General features: G+C 45.5%; 2 long non-coding RNA genes across 2 annotated transcripts; one reads left to right on the top strand and one right to left on the bottom strand.

Annotated features, from left to right (window-relative positions):
- Positions 1–3,344: 3,344 nt before the first annotated feature.
- On the bottom strand, positions 3,345–11,950 carry LOC122709476. The gene is made up of 3 exons (XR_006345524.1): positions 11,457–11,950; positions 4,076–4,228; positions 3,345–3,945 (listed from the first exon to the last, which is right to left on the bottom strand). It is a non-coding gene; the product is annotated as an uncharacterized LOC122709476 (long non-coding RNA).
- LOC122709477 lies at positions 4,221–10,743 on the top strand. Its single transcript, XR_006345525.1, has 3 exons — positions 4,221–4,326; positions 4,977–5,164; positions 9,788–10,743. It is a non-coding gene; the product is annotated as an uncharacterized LOC122709477 (long non-coding RNA).
- Positions 11,951–13,645: the final 1,695 nt, after the last annotated feature.

The following is a 13,645-nucleotide window of genomic DNA, read 5'->3' as shown; positions in this document are numbered from 1 at the left end:
ACAGTGTATATAAATCAGTCTTCAGATGTGACCTCTTGTTCACCCCAGCAGAGTGGGCGTCCACACTCCTCCTCTGGTCTGTATCACTGCTCACCAGGTAATTATTGCATAAATGGAAAATCTCTTCTCCTGCAGTAAGAGTTCTCAGGATGTCCTTGCTGGCTCCAAGTTGTCAATGGAATACGGTGTCTTCTGGGACAGCTGCTGTCCAGCGCATCTGTCACTCAGATGCAGAGCTGGTTTGGCCCAACCACGCGGCGAGCTGCCTCTGAAAGTGCACAAGTGAGGGTGTGCTCGGCCGCTCGGCCGCGTGCTGCTCCCCGGCCCTGCGGACTGAAGTCTGCCAGGTTCCTCTGCCAGAAAAAGTTCCATGAGACTTTTTCTGCAAGAATACTGGAGTGGGTTACCATTTTCCTCCTCCAGGGGATCTTCTGGACCTGGGGATCAGACCCGCATCTCCTGTGTCTCCTTCATTGTATGAGGATTCTTTACCCGCTGAGCCACGAGAAAAGCCCACAGGTGAGGATAACCACCTTTAATATCAGTGACATCCCAGAGTTATGTCACCGATTTCACCTATTGCTGCTTCTCATAACGTCTAACTAGTGGCCAGATTTACATGTTTCTCAGTAAGTGCAGCATGACCTATTTTTGCAAGGAAACCTCTGATTTTGAATGCTGTTTCTGCAGTTTTGGTCCCTTTTCACCTCCCCCCGCCCCCCGCAGCGCCCCCCCCCCCCCCCACTGCCGGATGCCTTCATGCCACTAATGGCGATCATTTTATCAAAGACCTTAGATGGGCAGATTGGCAGATCAATTCAGATAATCCTCATCTTACTTTATAATAGTTCTTGGTTATTTTGGATGCTTGCTAGCAATCATCTGTTGCAGATTCACTGTTTATAACGTGTGCTTATGTTGGAGTCTGCTTATTATCAACAATTATTGTGCTGAAATAGGTTATTATTTTCTTTTTAAAAGTTTAAACAATGATAGATGTTAAAATTACTCTTTATTTTAAAAGCAGAATAAAGTTACTTTCCATTTAGTGTATATTAACACATAATTATGAAGATTATTTTGAATTTTGGGGCCATTGATATATTTTGGGTGTTGGGGAGACAACACATCATAATTGTAGCAATAAATATCCATGTGAAAATGTAAGCAGCACAGAAATATTTTGAAAACGTCCTGGGTGGGATATGTGGCACTGTTTCCTGAATATTAGCTGAGAACTGACCAGGGAGATTCTTCTAGTGCGAGCACTTTAAGAAAACACCGATTAGGAAGAACTTAAGGAGATTTCCGAGTCAATCATGATCAATATAAATGACAAATTTGTGAAGTGCTGTGTAGGAAATGGTTTCGTCACTCTTCTTCTTAAACCACAAAGCCATCAGCAGATCGCCTGGTAGCTGAGAGGCATGACCATGAACTCCACATTTGTTAGGCTGCATCAGTCCTCACGCAGGCTTTGTGAAAGCCAGTATCTTCACCATTTGTAGCTAAGAACTGCCAGGCGGGTTGGTGACCTCAGAGCAGGGGAGGCTGAGCCCGCCCCCAGGCATGCTTGCTGCCTACGGCAAATCCCTGGCAGGCTTTGGACGCTGAGGGGGAAGATGCAGGGAGGAGGGTTAGATCTTAGGAGGGAAGTTGTGTGGTGTTCCTGGGCGTGTCCTTCTCTGTGCCTGAAGGGGGAACGGGGAAAGTGGACTGGATCGCTCTGCTCAAATGCAGCCAAAAATACGTTCCAAGCGTGAGCTGAAACCTGGCTGTCCATCCAGCCCAAAGAGCAAAAAACCTCTGAAGACCTGTGTATTCTCTTAAAAGTTCACGATTGAGCTTCCCTGGTGGCTTGGTGGTAAAGAACCTGCCTGCCAATGCAGGAGACACAGGTTCGATCCCCAACCGGGAAGATCCTGCAGGCTGCAGAGCAACAAATACTGAGCCTGTGCTCTAAATGTGGGGAGCCGCAACTACTGAGCCCTACAGCCTGAGCTCTGCAACAAGAGGAGCCCCCGCAGTGAGACTCCCGCACACCATGCGTGGCACTCGCCACAACTAGAGAAAAGCCCGCATAGCAACGAAGACCCAGCACTGCCAAAACACATAAAAAATAACACTGGTAAAAGAAAGGAGAATTCTACATTATCTCGATTTAATAATATCTTTTGAAAAGCTCATGCAATTTTGTTTTCCATTGCATAGTTTATCTTAGTGGAATTAATGTTAAGATATTTCAAATTATAGTAGATTACAATGGGCGCTTTTAGACTATGTCTGGCTTGCAGCCCCACCCAGCACATTTGTGACATCTGGGATAAAGATGTCCAGCTCTAGCTTGCTTAGCCCAAAATACGTGAGGTGGTGCTTCTGCAGTAGAGTTTGAAAAGGTTAAAAACAAAAAGAAAAATCAATCCAACTTTCTCTTTAACATTATGGAGTAGTGGGGGCAGTTGACCGGGACTTTCTAGTGTTCACATGAGTGTCCTAAGTCCTTGAGCCCTCTCAGCCCAGCAAATCAGGGCGGCAGGTCAGCCTGCAGAGGGTAGGAGGAAAACCCACACGAGTTGGTTCCCTTCCACCGTGTGACTCTTCCTCTGGAGTCCGGCTCAGGGAACAGGGAGCCGTCTCGTCTTCATTTTCCCAGGGCAGCTGTGCTGGGAGGTTATTTTGAAAGGCAGGCAGTCCACGAAAGACACATAGACCCATGTGATGATAAGGTTAGGGCTTAGTACAATGAATAAATTGCTCATTTTTTGAATTGAATAAATATAGTTCATTCTAGGCAAAGCTGCCTCTGTCATGCTGTCGGGGCCTATTAAAATTTGGATTATCACTTGTCTGTGGCAGCTTTAACTTTTCCAGTTATTTTTTCTAATATTTTAATGTTTAGCATTCATAAACCTGCAGCCCGTGTCTTCTCCTGTCTCTTTTGCATACCCTGTCTGCCCTATTTAGATTATTTTAGCAACTCTTCACACTTCTGCCCCTTTCACGTGTCCTTGCAGGGGTGGAGGAGGAACTGGGATGTCAGAAGTCACCAGACGCTATGCCATCAGCAGGACCATGTTCTTGGGCAGAAGTGTGTGAATTACACTTAAGCTCCCAGGAGGTTGAAAGTCCCCCCCAACCTACCCAGTCTCTTTCTGTCTCAATCTCATTGCCTCTCAAGATATTAAATCTACTTTTAGCTAATAACTTGTAAGGGTTTATATATTTTTTTCCAGTTGTTCAGTCGTTAAGTCATGTCCAACTGTTTTGTGACCCCCATAGACTGTAGCCTGCCAGGCTCTATCCATGGGATTCTCCAGGCAGGAATACCAGAGTGGGTTGCCATTTCCTTGTCCAGGGGATCTTCCTGACACAGAGATCGAACCAACGTCTCCTGCATTGGCAGGCGGATTCTCTACTATTGAGCCACCTGGGAAGCTCCCTTCCCCCTCCTCCCAGAGTCTCCCCTATTTCCTTATTCAGATCCAGCCACAGATTCAAGCCTAGCTATATGGTCTTTGCATCTGCTGCAACCTCACAGGTGAAAACTGGAGGCTGTTCTCAGAGGTAGGAGACCGTTTGGTGATCTTTTCGGTAAATACAGCAGCGAAGAGGGGGAGAAAGAACAATATCTAATAGATCCAACTCCTGAGTCCAAGCAGACAGTTTAACCCTTGGGTCATCGCGTTTGTATTCCACTTATTGGATTGCTAAGAGATTTTCTTCATTTGTGCGCGATGTTGCAAATGATGTGTGGAGGCCGGCCGGTTCTCCAGCGCCCGGACCAGAGGTTCACCTGTATGGAGCCAGCGTTAAAAGCTGCAGGAGCTGCTGCCTCCTGACGACATCCCAGCTGTAGACTAGCGATCGCAGTCCTCGGGTGGCGGGTTTAATTATCGGCGCCGGCGATACCATCAGCAACTGTGTAATTGCGTGTCAGTTTCCTGGCTGTTGGGTATGAAAAGGGGAACCAGTGAAATGATGATTGTGGAAGCGGTAGACTCATATTTAAACAATTCAAAATGTGTAACTGGCAGTGTCATTAAACAGAGAGAGTCTGACCCCAGCTGTCACTTACTTTTCCTTATGCAGATTTGTTCATGCTGTCTGTCAAAGAGCTCCATGGGCTGAAATGGGACAGAAGAGGTGACATAATTCTCAGAGCAAAGAGGGCTGCTTGCCTTAACTCCGCAGAGGCGTTCTTTTAGCCTAAACAAATACGACTGCCAAACTGTAAATAAACCAAGACCATTACAGGAAATTCTATAGACTTTTGCTGACGAATACACAAAAGCAGAATATCAAACAGACATCCTCCCCTTGAACAATGTAAGTCAAAGCTGCCTGATTGCCAGATTCTTAAAGAATAAGCACTTGTGACGATTAGAAGGACTTCTTTTTGAAGAAGAAAATGAAATGACTCTTTTAATTGTAGACTAAAATTTTGAGGGCAAGGTGGAAAAAAAAATGTGGAGCTCATTTTGAAAAATGCTCAGTAGAGAAATGTGATTGGATGAAATTATGACACAGATTTCAACTTCAATCTGGCTTAGGTTGTAGGTTGTTATGGCCTCAGATGCTTTGAATACAATTGAGAAAATTGAAATATGCTATATAAACAAATGTTAAAAATGGACCTGAGTGGCTTTCTAAGAAAGGTGGGTTAAGAAGTAAGGAACACTCAAATTTCTGCAAATGTAATTGCATAATTCTGCATCCCACCAATTACACACTTCCAGGAGATGGGAGAAATGCACATTTCCTCTCAAAAACTTCATTTACTGGTATTCGAAAAAAGAGCTGGATAATCAAGGGTTAAGTCTGCATGCATGCAAAAACAAACGAAAGGAGAGTTTATAAAATGAACTGTGGAGGTTAAGTGTGGGGGTTAAACTAACACAATGAACTGTGAACACAAAGAAAAATGTTTCTTTAATTTTTAAAATGTTTTCATTTCTCATAATAAACTGAACTTGCAGTTGCATACAAACAACATTATTTCATACCCTGAAGACACTGCAATTTAAAGCTTTTGGAACTCAAATTGATTCTGGAAGCAATGCTATAACTACAGAGGCGCCGTGGCAATCGTGATCTTCTGAAGGGCATCAAACCGCACCTCGAGTAGCACATTTGAAAGCAAACACGGGCTCGTGTGCACACACAGGTAGGAGGCATTTAAAACAGGGTCAACACTGCATTTACTTCTAGTTTCAAAGGCAAAGTTACTGATTTCCTCACAGGCTAATGGAAGCCATATTAATTGCCACGGTACATTCAGATTTGAAAGTAATAAATAGGCACATATTAAATCCTCTAAGGATTAATTTGTATTTTATCAGCTGTGAAAAGGGCAATTTTTTACATATCTCGACTTAAGAGGTAGCCTTATTAGGCGTTCATTGGAAAACAAATTCTGCATATATTTTGTAGCAAGGTTTAAAAAAAATCATTTTTTCCTCCTCAAAAGTAGCAGGGTGCAACTAGGGAAGCAATTAGTATTTATATCCTAGACAAACACAGTGTTGGAGTGTTCTGACTTTTAAATATTTGTATGGCTAGTTAAGGGAAAGGATGATAGAAAATGATGCATTGTTATGTATTTTATTATACTGGACACAGGGGTATTTAAGGGGCTTCAGACAACATTGTGTGCCTGTTGTGTGTGAATTGTCAAGGTATGGTGACAGTTATTTATTTTCATGTGGAGAGCATCCAGAAATGCCAGCGTTCCTGTTGGGTTGGCCGTGAAGCAGCAGGTGGAAGGTGTAATGCATGTGGTCCCATGGCCAAATCGCTGGTAGCTGGTGGAGAGGCCTGGGGCCTTAGATGGTGTTGGTGAAATCTCTCTCTGTGGGCATGGCTGGTGGTTCTTCACTCTCATTATCTCTGGGAAGTGGGGCCATCTGAAAAGAGCCCACTTTCCTATGTCTAAGCAAGGGATAAAAGCTGAAAAGTATTCAACAAACCCATATTTCTGATCACCCTTTCCTTTAGAGGACTGGTTATCATAGTTTCACCCCCAAAATGTTAAGTGGCCCAGTTAAATCAAGGAACTAGGTGAAAAAAAAAATGGTCAGACTTTGCTGGTGGCCCAGAGGTTAAGAATCGGCCTGCCAATGCAGGGAACATGGGTTTGACCCCCGATCTGGTGAATCCCACATTCCTCAGAGCAGCTAAGCCCAAGAGCCACAACTACTGAGCCCACATGCTTGGAGTCTGTGCCCCGCTGCGAGAGAAGCCACTGCAGTGAGAAACCCACACTCGGCAACTCGAGAGTGGCCACTGCTGTCCGCAGCTGCAACGAAGATCCAACACAGCCAAAAAATTAAAAAGAAAATTGTCCTCTGCAGCATCATCCTTGAATGGCTTGTCTGGTTTTATCTGAAAGTTCCCTGGAGAGATCACTCCCACAACTTCTTCTGGAAGTCTGCTCTGCAGTCTAATAGATCTTATTGTCAAATGCTTTGTTAAACTTTCACTGGAAGATGTGTATTGCACTCCGCATTGGCGGTTCTTGAAATTCCATCAGGGAAGTGCAATCAAATTGGTCTCCCATGACTTGCTCTTTGGTTGACGTGGAATGGGTTCCCCTCTGCTTCTGGCATTTTCCACAGAGAGAGTGATGGACTCACCTCCCCTTCCCTTCCCTTCAGCCTCCTACAGGCACCCTGCTCATCATCAGGAAGCTCGTGTCTCAGGGAGCACGGCCCGTGATTTTGTTTCAATTTTGCAAAATCGTGCCACATGAATTTAAACTTCTAGAGATGGAACGTGCCTAGCCTTTTGTGCTAGAAATCCCTAACCTGGGCAGTGGTACCCATTCACTGGGGTTCAGCTTCCGTGCGTGGCCTGGCCCTCTCTTCCCTTTTGAATGACTTTGTGGGACTGAGCTATTTTAAATGGTTCTGCTCTGCTTCCAGTTTGCTGCTGAACTGAAAAAGTTTTTATATGCAAATAAATAAATAGCTTACTCCCCTGGCTCTTCCAGGAATCTGCAGCGTCTTCTATGTTCCCTTCCTCTGGACGCTCCGGCGGCCCTTTGACTAATGAGGTGACCTTAAGAGAAGTCCTTGGCTGGATGTCCAGTGTGGTTGGCCGTGGTGGTGACAAGTGTGAATTGCAGGCAAGGCAAATGGTCTCACATAGTTGCTTCTGCTTGGCCAGTAAGCCTGTCCTGCTCAGGCTCAGGCCACAGATAACTTCTATCACCGTAGATTAACGGGATTCCAGCAAAGTGTTAACTGCCCATGATCAGGCGTCCTCACACAGTCAAGAGTTACTCAGTACTAATGATCTTAGGTGTTGGTACTTGACTGTCCTTTGTAAGGAGAATACAGGTTTAAAATGAATGAGTTTCAATTCTGCCTCTTTGAGCCAAATCCCTACCAATCTACAGAAAAGAGCATGTGACATATTTGACCCATGGGCTCCCTAGAAGATTATTTTTCAATGAAAGATTTAAAGGGGAAACAAACAAAACAGGGAAAAAATCCCAAAAATTCTTCCATAAGCACCAGGCTTTCTCAAGAACCCAGTGGCTTATAGACTCTTCATCTCAAAGTGTGGTCAGACCACCTGGGGGCCTCCTTCTCTGTCATTTCTACTTCCCAGCCTCCCTGGCCTCCACCTGTGCCCCCAGCTGCTCTAGACTCAGGTTCTGATATGCTCAGGAACTGACTCCTCCTGAATGTGGGGTCCCAGGGAGGGGCGTGAGCCAGTAGGGTGCCCCGGGGACCAGGTGATGGGGTTCTGGAGGGACACGGCCTTATCTGCTGACCCTGGAGACCCATGTCTGAGAGATGACTATCCAGGTGTCTCAGCATCAGCTGTAGCACCTGAACTATTTTCTTCCGATTGGGAAATTGGCATAATCATGTGGTTTGTTCATTTCATTTCTGGCATTACTACTCTGTGGGAACAATAACAAACCCCACTGGATCATATTGAGGTGGTCATGATGAACTTTCTAGACTGGATGTCTTCATGGAGTCTATTGACTTAGCCATGAATTGCATGAGAATTGCTGAAGCTGTTGTTTAGACCTCGCTTTAGAACGAGTGTTGCCAGCCATGTCACCAGGACCTCGCTGGGGACCTGAAACTCTATTTCAGCTGAGATGCATCAGCCAGGAGCATGGCCATCTTGTCTCAGCAGCGTTCTCCCAGCCACAGACCGCCAGGGCTGAGAAAAGACGTGTTTTCCTCTGCTGAAACACTTGACCACCTTTCCTATGAGAGCATGCCATTGTAAGACACAGTTGTGTACAAGATAGCATGCATTTTGAGGTACATATTCTTTTTTATTCCTGTATCAAACAGGATTTCTGGCATCCAGTCTAGTTAACTGATGAGATGAAACTGGGTTCACCATCCTTCTTTATTACACCTTGGGTTTTCCTCATCACGCGCTTCCTCAAAGGACAGAGACAAAGAACTACCTTTTCATAAGTTCAAGGCGTGAGCTGACTGCATTTGAAATGCTACCCTCAGTGACTGCGGTCAATGTTTTAAGTGTGGAGCAATTACACACTAAAATGACTCAAGAAACACACTTCGTAGAGAGATTGCTATTGCTTCTCTGTGGCAATTGTAATATTTAGAAAGAAGCATACTTTCCCTAAACTTTACCCACTTGTATGCACATAAAATAATTTTTTCCCTAGAAATCTATATTCTGGGTATATATTGTCACCTGTGTGTGTGTGTGTGCTAAGTCGCTTCAGTTGTGTCTGACTCTTTGTGACCCTATGAACTGTAGTCTGCCAGGCTCCTCTGTCCATGGCATTCTCCAGGCAAGAATACTGGAGTGGGTTGCCATGTCCTCCTCCAGGGGACCTTCCTGACCCAGGGATTGAACCCCCATCTCCTGTGTGTCCTGAATTAGCAGGCGGGTTCTTTACCACTAGTGCCACCTGGGTAGCCCATATCATCACCTAAGTATTGCTAAAAGTTTTCTTCCAAGTTGTGTGAGTCTTAGCTTCATTAGTATTTTATAATTTAAGGCAGCTGTGCAATTACTTTTCATTTTTTTTTCTGCTTACAAGGAAAATTTAGGCTTCTCACAGAAAATTCTCAAAGTATAGAAAAGTAAGAAGAAGCAGCACTTGCCCTCAATTCTAGCCACCGAAGGCTCTCTAGCAGAGGGTTGTATTTTTGGCTAATGTGATAAGCTTTTAAAGTTTCAAAAACGATGTTTCGAACTAGTACAGTTTTTATCCTCTCATCTTAAGATATTTATAAGTTCATTTTAAAAGCTTTCCATATGATCGATGAAGTGCCCAAGATTTACTGGGAATACCTTTATTCATTCATCTTTAACGTTTCCTGAAAAGCCTGAATTTAAGCTCTGTGTGAGTGCTGACACCATTTTTCATTTCATCAGGAATCTGTTTAGCTTTCATCCGGGCCGACATATCAGGACCAGACGAAGGGAATGGAGGACCCCAGGCCCACCTAGTGCCAGAAGGGTACCAAGGTCTGGCAGAGGTTGCCAGCCCGGGCCCATGTGCCTGGGGTCTGGATCACATAGAGGGAGCCCTGCATGGATGTCCACGTGGCAGCAGGCCCTGGGTGTAGTCAGCTATGAGGCCACTGTGTCTGCTTGCAAGCCCCACGCCTAAACCTCAGATAGGGTCCACTACTTAATTGTGTGCATTTTGGTTTCTGAGAAATTTGGAAAGAATTGTGGCTGGTCCGGTCAAAGGCATGGGTTTGTTTTACAAGGATATTTGTAGAAATAACTCGGATGAAAAAGACTCATTTAAGACTGTTGTCATCTCTCTTATCAGCCACCCGAAGTCCTGCCCATCAATTTGCGAGCTTTTACTGAAATCTCAGAACACATCAGCTAACAAAAAAAGTCAACTGCAGAGGAAAGCTGTGCCAACAATGTGGGTATGTGAAGAGGTGACAAGTCTGGAATAAAAGTCAGAGGGGTCGGTCCCCAGGCCCACCAGGCAGTTTCTTCCAGGGGGTGAGTCGTGGCCGAGGGAGTGATCATGGGCGTGATGTGGGCTGCATGTTATTGTCTCCAAGGACACGCACGTTCAGTAACATCAGAGAGCACACACTTGGACTTGGGGGTGCGGGCAGGAAGGACTGAGCGATGCTCCGTTTTCAGGGAGGTCAGGAGCAGACACGAGGACCTAAAGCAGAAAACCCGGGCCTTCTGTCTATTCAGGGGCAGGATTCTGCCCCATCCAGGGTCTCCAGCAAGGAGTGTGAGGCCAGAGATGTCACCCCCGGTCACTGGGGCGGCTGTCCATGCTTTAGACGGGCTGTGTGTCTGGAATCTGAGCACCCGTGGCCAGCTGTCCACACACTTGGGGAGAGCAAGTGGGAATGCTTGCCCCCAGGCTGCCGCAGGGTGCCCATCGGGCCCTGACTTGGTACCACGTTTAGATCAGAGCATCGTGGGATGCAGGGCGTGGGGGGACCAACTCGGGGCAGCAGGTGCAGGGCCCCAGCAGCACTGAGCTGCCACCAGCCCGTGGGGTCCGGAGCCGGGAGAAAGCCCCCGGGGTCATCCAACCAGAAGGAAGGAAGCTGAAGGCGAATGCAGAAGCAGCTCAGCAGAAACGGAAGATGTGTATGTGCCTGTGTATGCATGCATGTGTGTGTACGTGTGTGTATGCATGCATGTGTGTGAGTAAGGAGAGCAGTGAGTGTATGAGACCGAGGGGGGACAAGGACACACGTTGTTTTCTGCAGAGGTCTTTTGACTCCACATTATTTTGGAAGAAATATTTATCCTTCAGGGGTTTGAAGAGACTGTGAGAGCAGCGTTTTCACAGCACATGCACACATACATGCAACATATGTGTGTAAACACATGCATGTGTGTGCGTGTAGGTGTGCATGTAACTGTGTTCCTATTTTTATAGAAATAGGGACAGTTTATTAAGAAAAGTTAGAAATAAACAATGCAAGGTCTTACTGTATATCACAGGAGCTATATTCAATATTTTCAGATAAAGCATAATGGAAAAGAATATTAAAAAGGATTATATACGTGTATAATTGAGTCACTTTGCTGTGGAGCAGAAATGAACACATCACTGAAAATCAAATATGCTTCAGTAAAAAAAAAAAATTAAAAAAGAAAAGTTAAATGCTGCTTTCACAATTTCTTCAAACCCCTGAAAGATATATATTTCTCCTAAAATAATGCATGCTCAAAAGACATCCGTTGAAAACAACGTGGGTACTTTTCCCCGCTCAGTCTCGTAGACACACCGTTCTCCTTCCTCAGACCCTGACTCTGGGTCCAAGTGTGGCAGCTGGCGCACAGCCATGTCATAACACATGTCACACATGTGTAACTCCCCCAAACCTACTGATCAGCCCCTCCGTGGTTCCCCACTTTAGTTTTCTCAGAAGGAAAATCTGTTCCCCTGAGCAGAAGCGAACCTCGCATAGACCCTTAACAGCCTCAGCACAAACGATGTAGTCACTTACATGAGTTTCCTTGTAAAGCCCTTGCCTGGTTCCAGTCTCTTGCCCCGCGCTTCGATCAATAAGGTGCTATTCGCTTTTGCAGCCTTGGCCAGTGGTTTCCTGCTTTTGAATGAGTTGTTGAATCAAACATCGGGTAGGCAGCCATCCAGTTCTCCATCCACTTTTGACCTGTGGACACGGACTAGCCAGCAGCCCTGGGGGAATCTCTGCCTGTCCGGGTAGGTCCAGGATAAACCTTCTAATCCGTCTTCTCCATCTGATTCTTCTTGCCTTCCCGTCCCCTGTATCTTTCCTGCTCTGCGATGTCTTGCCTGTGACACCTACAGACAGACGAACCATAACACACCGCCTTCTGTCTTCAGTCTGGGATGGCCTCTGCCCTTTTCCCACGCTCGAGTCCCCTCCTTGCTGCTCTCCGCACTCCCTCGGGGCATAGTTTTGGGAATACAACGTGCTTCAAGGCCTGGGGCAAGTTCTCCCATCAACATCCTGCCAAGTCCCCGAATTTGGAGTCTCTGGTTCAGTTGTGTCCCCAACACCAAAGGCCAAATGCTAGCCTCGGAACATCCCCTGGTGAAACTTAATGTTGCAGAAGTTCTCAGCTTAAATCAGTCTTGACTCACAGTTGGTGCTTGTTCTGTTGATTTAATTTACTTTTCATTTCAATTTTTTAAGAACATAAATCTGATAAACGGTCATGAAAACCAACACCCTTTGTTATTTACAGTTAAGCTCTTCCCCTACTTGCTTAAGAAAGCTGTGTGCTTGGGTTTCTTGCTGTAAATTGAGCTGGTGACTTTAAAAAGCAGGTGTGTTAATTACTGGGTCTCTGACTTTTGTGGAATTGTGAAAGAAGCTGAAGAGAGAGATAGAAAGGTTACAGAGGACAGCATTCAGCCAGGATCCTTTCAATTGCAAGTGACCGAATCCTGTGTTGTAAATCCTTACAGGATAGTAGGAATTCAACAGGATTGGTCAAGGAATTTGGCTGGATCTGAGTTGAGCCTATGTCACTGGAGATCTTCTTTGCCTTTTTCATCTGTGGGTTTTCTTCTATTTCGCTTCATTCTCCCTGCCCCAGTTTAATAGAAAATATGGCCACTCTCATCAAAGGCTGGTAGCTTCAGAGAGAGGAGAGCTAACACCTTGGAGAGAGCTCCATTCAGCCTGGCTTGGGTACCACAGCTAATCACAGGACCAGTTATAATGCTGGGGGCGTGGTGCTCCAATGGCCTGGGCCTGCTGGAAGCCACGCCTGTGCTGGTGGGGAAGGGGTTAGACCTGGACACCCCATGGACTGACGCTGAAGCTGAAGCTCCAATACTTTGGCCGCCTGATGAAAAGAATCAGCTCATTGGAAAAGACTGTGATACTGAGGAAGATTGAGGGCAGGAGGAGGATGGGATGGTTAGATAGCATCACTGACTCAAGGGTTATTGATTTGAGTGAGCTCTGGAAGGTAGCGGAGAGCAGAGGAGCCTGCTGTGCTGCAGTCCGTGGGGTCGCAGTGAGTCGGACAGGACTTAGCAACTGAACTACAACAACAACCCCATGGAGTAGATCCTGTAGGAAAAAGGAATTCTGTTCTCAAAATATAATCTCTTCTAGCTGTTGGGGAAACTGACTGGAGATCAACCCTCCAGGCATCAAGGGTCAGGAGAGATGCAGCCTTTGCCTCTGAAGATGCTGATACCTGGGCAACACAAGGACTTCCGCTCCACTCGGTTCTTATATTAAGTGGATGTACTTAACATCCCTTTATTTGAATATCATCCATACCTTATGACTTGGATTAACACCTTCATTTACCTAAATTCTGAAGATACCTGGTTGCACTGTACCACATTTGACCTTGGCTAATGGCATCTACTCATTAGCGTCTCATGGATCTAGTCAATAAATAATGAAATATGTTACATCGACTCCTAAGAAAATCATGTTTTCTTTCATTAATTATTGGAGCAGGAAAATTGTCACATCAGCTGTTATAGGTTGAACATAATCCCTTGTAAACTCAACAGGTAAATCTCTGCATTCTTGAGTTCACCCAATATTAACTTCAAACCAAATCAAAGGATTCCTTAGCAATGGTTGTGAATATTTTTTGTTCATGAGTATTACGAGGACCCACACCCATGCATGTGGACAGGTAAACATGCATACCTGTACATCCATGTTCCAGGTGAACT

This window comes from Cervus elaphus, chromosome 15, assembly GCF_910594005.1.
Source record: "Cervus elaphus chromosome 15, mCerEla1.1, whole genome shotgun sequence".
In the NCBI taxonomy this organism is placed as follows: Eukaryota; Metazoa; Chordata; class Mammalia; order Artiodactyla; family Cervidae; genus Cervus; species Cervus elaphus.
Note: the sequence above shows the minus strand (reverse complement) of the source record. Positions and strands in the feature narration are given on the sequence as shown.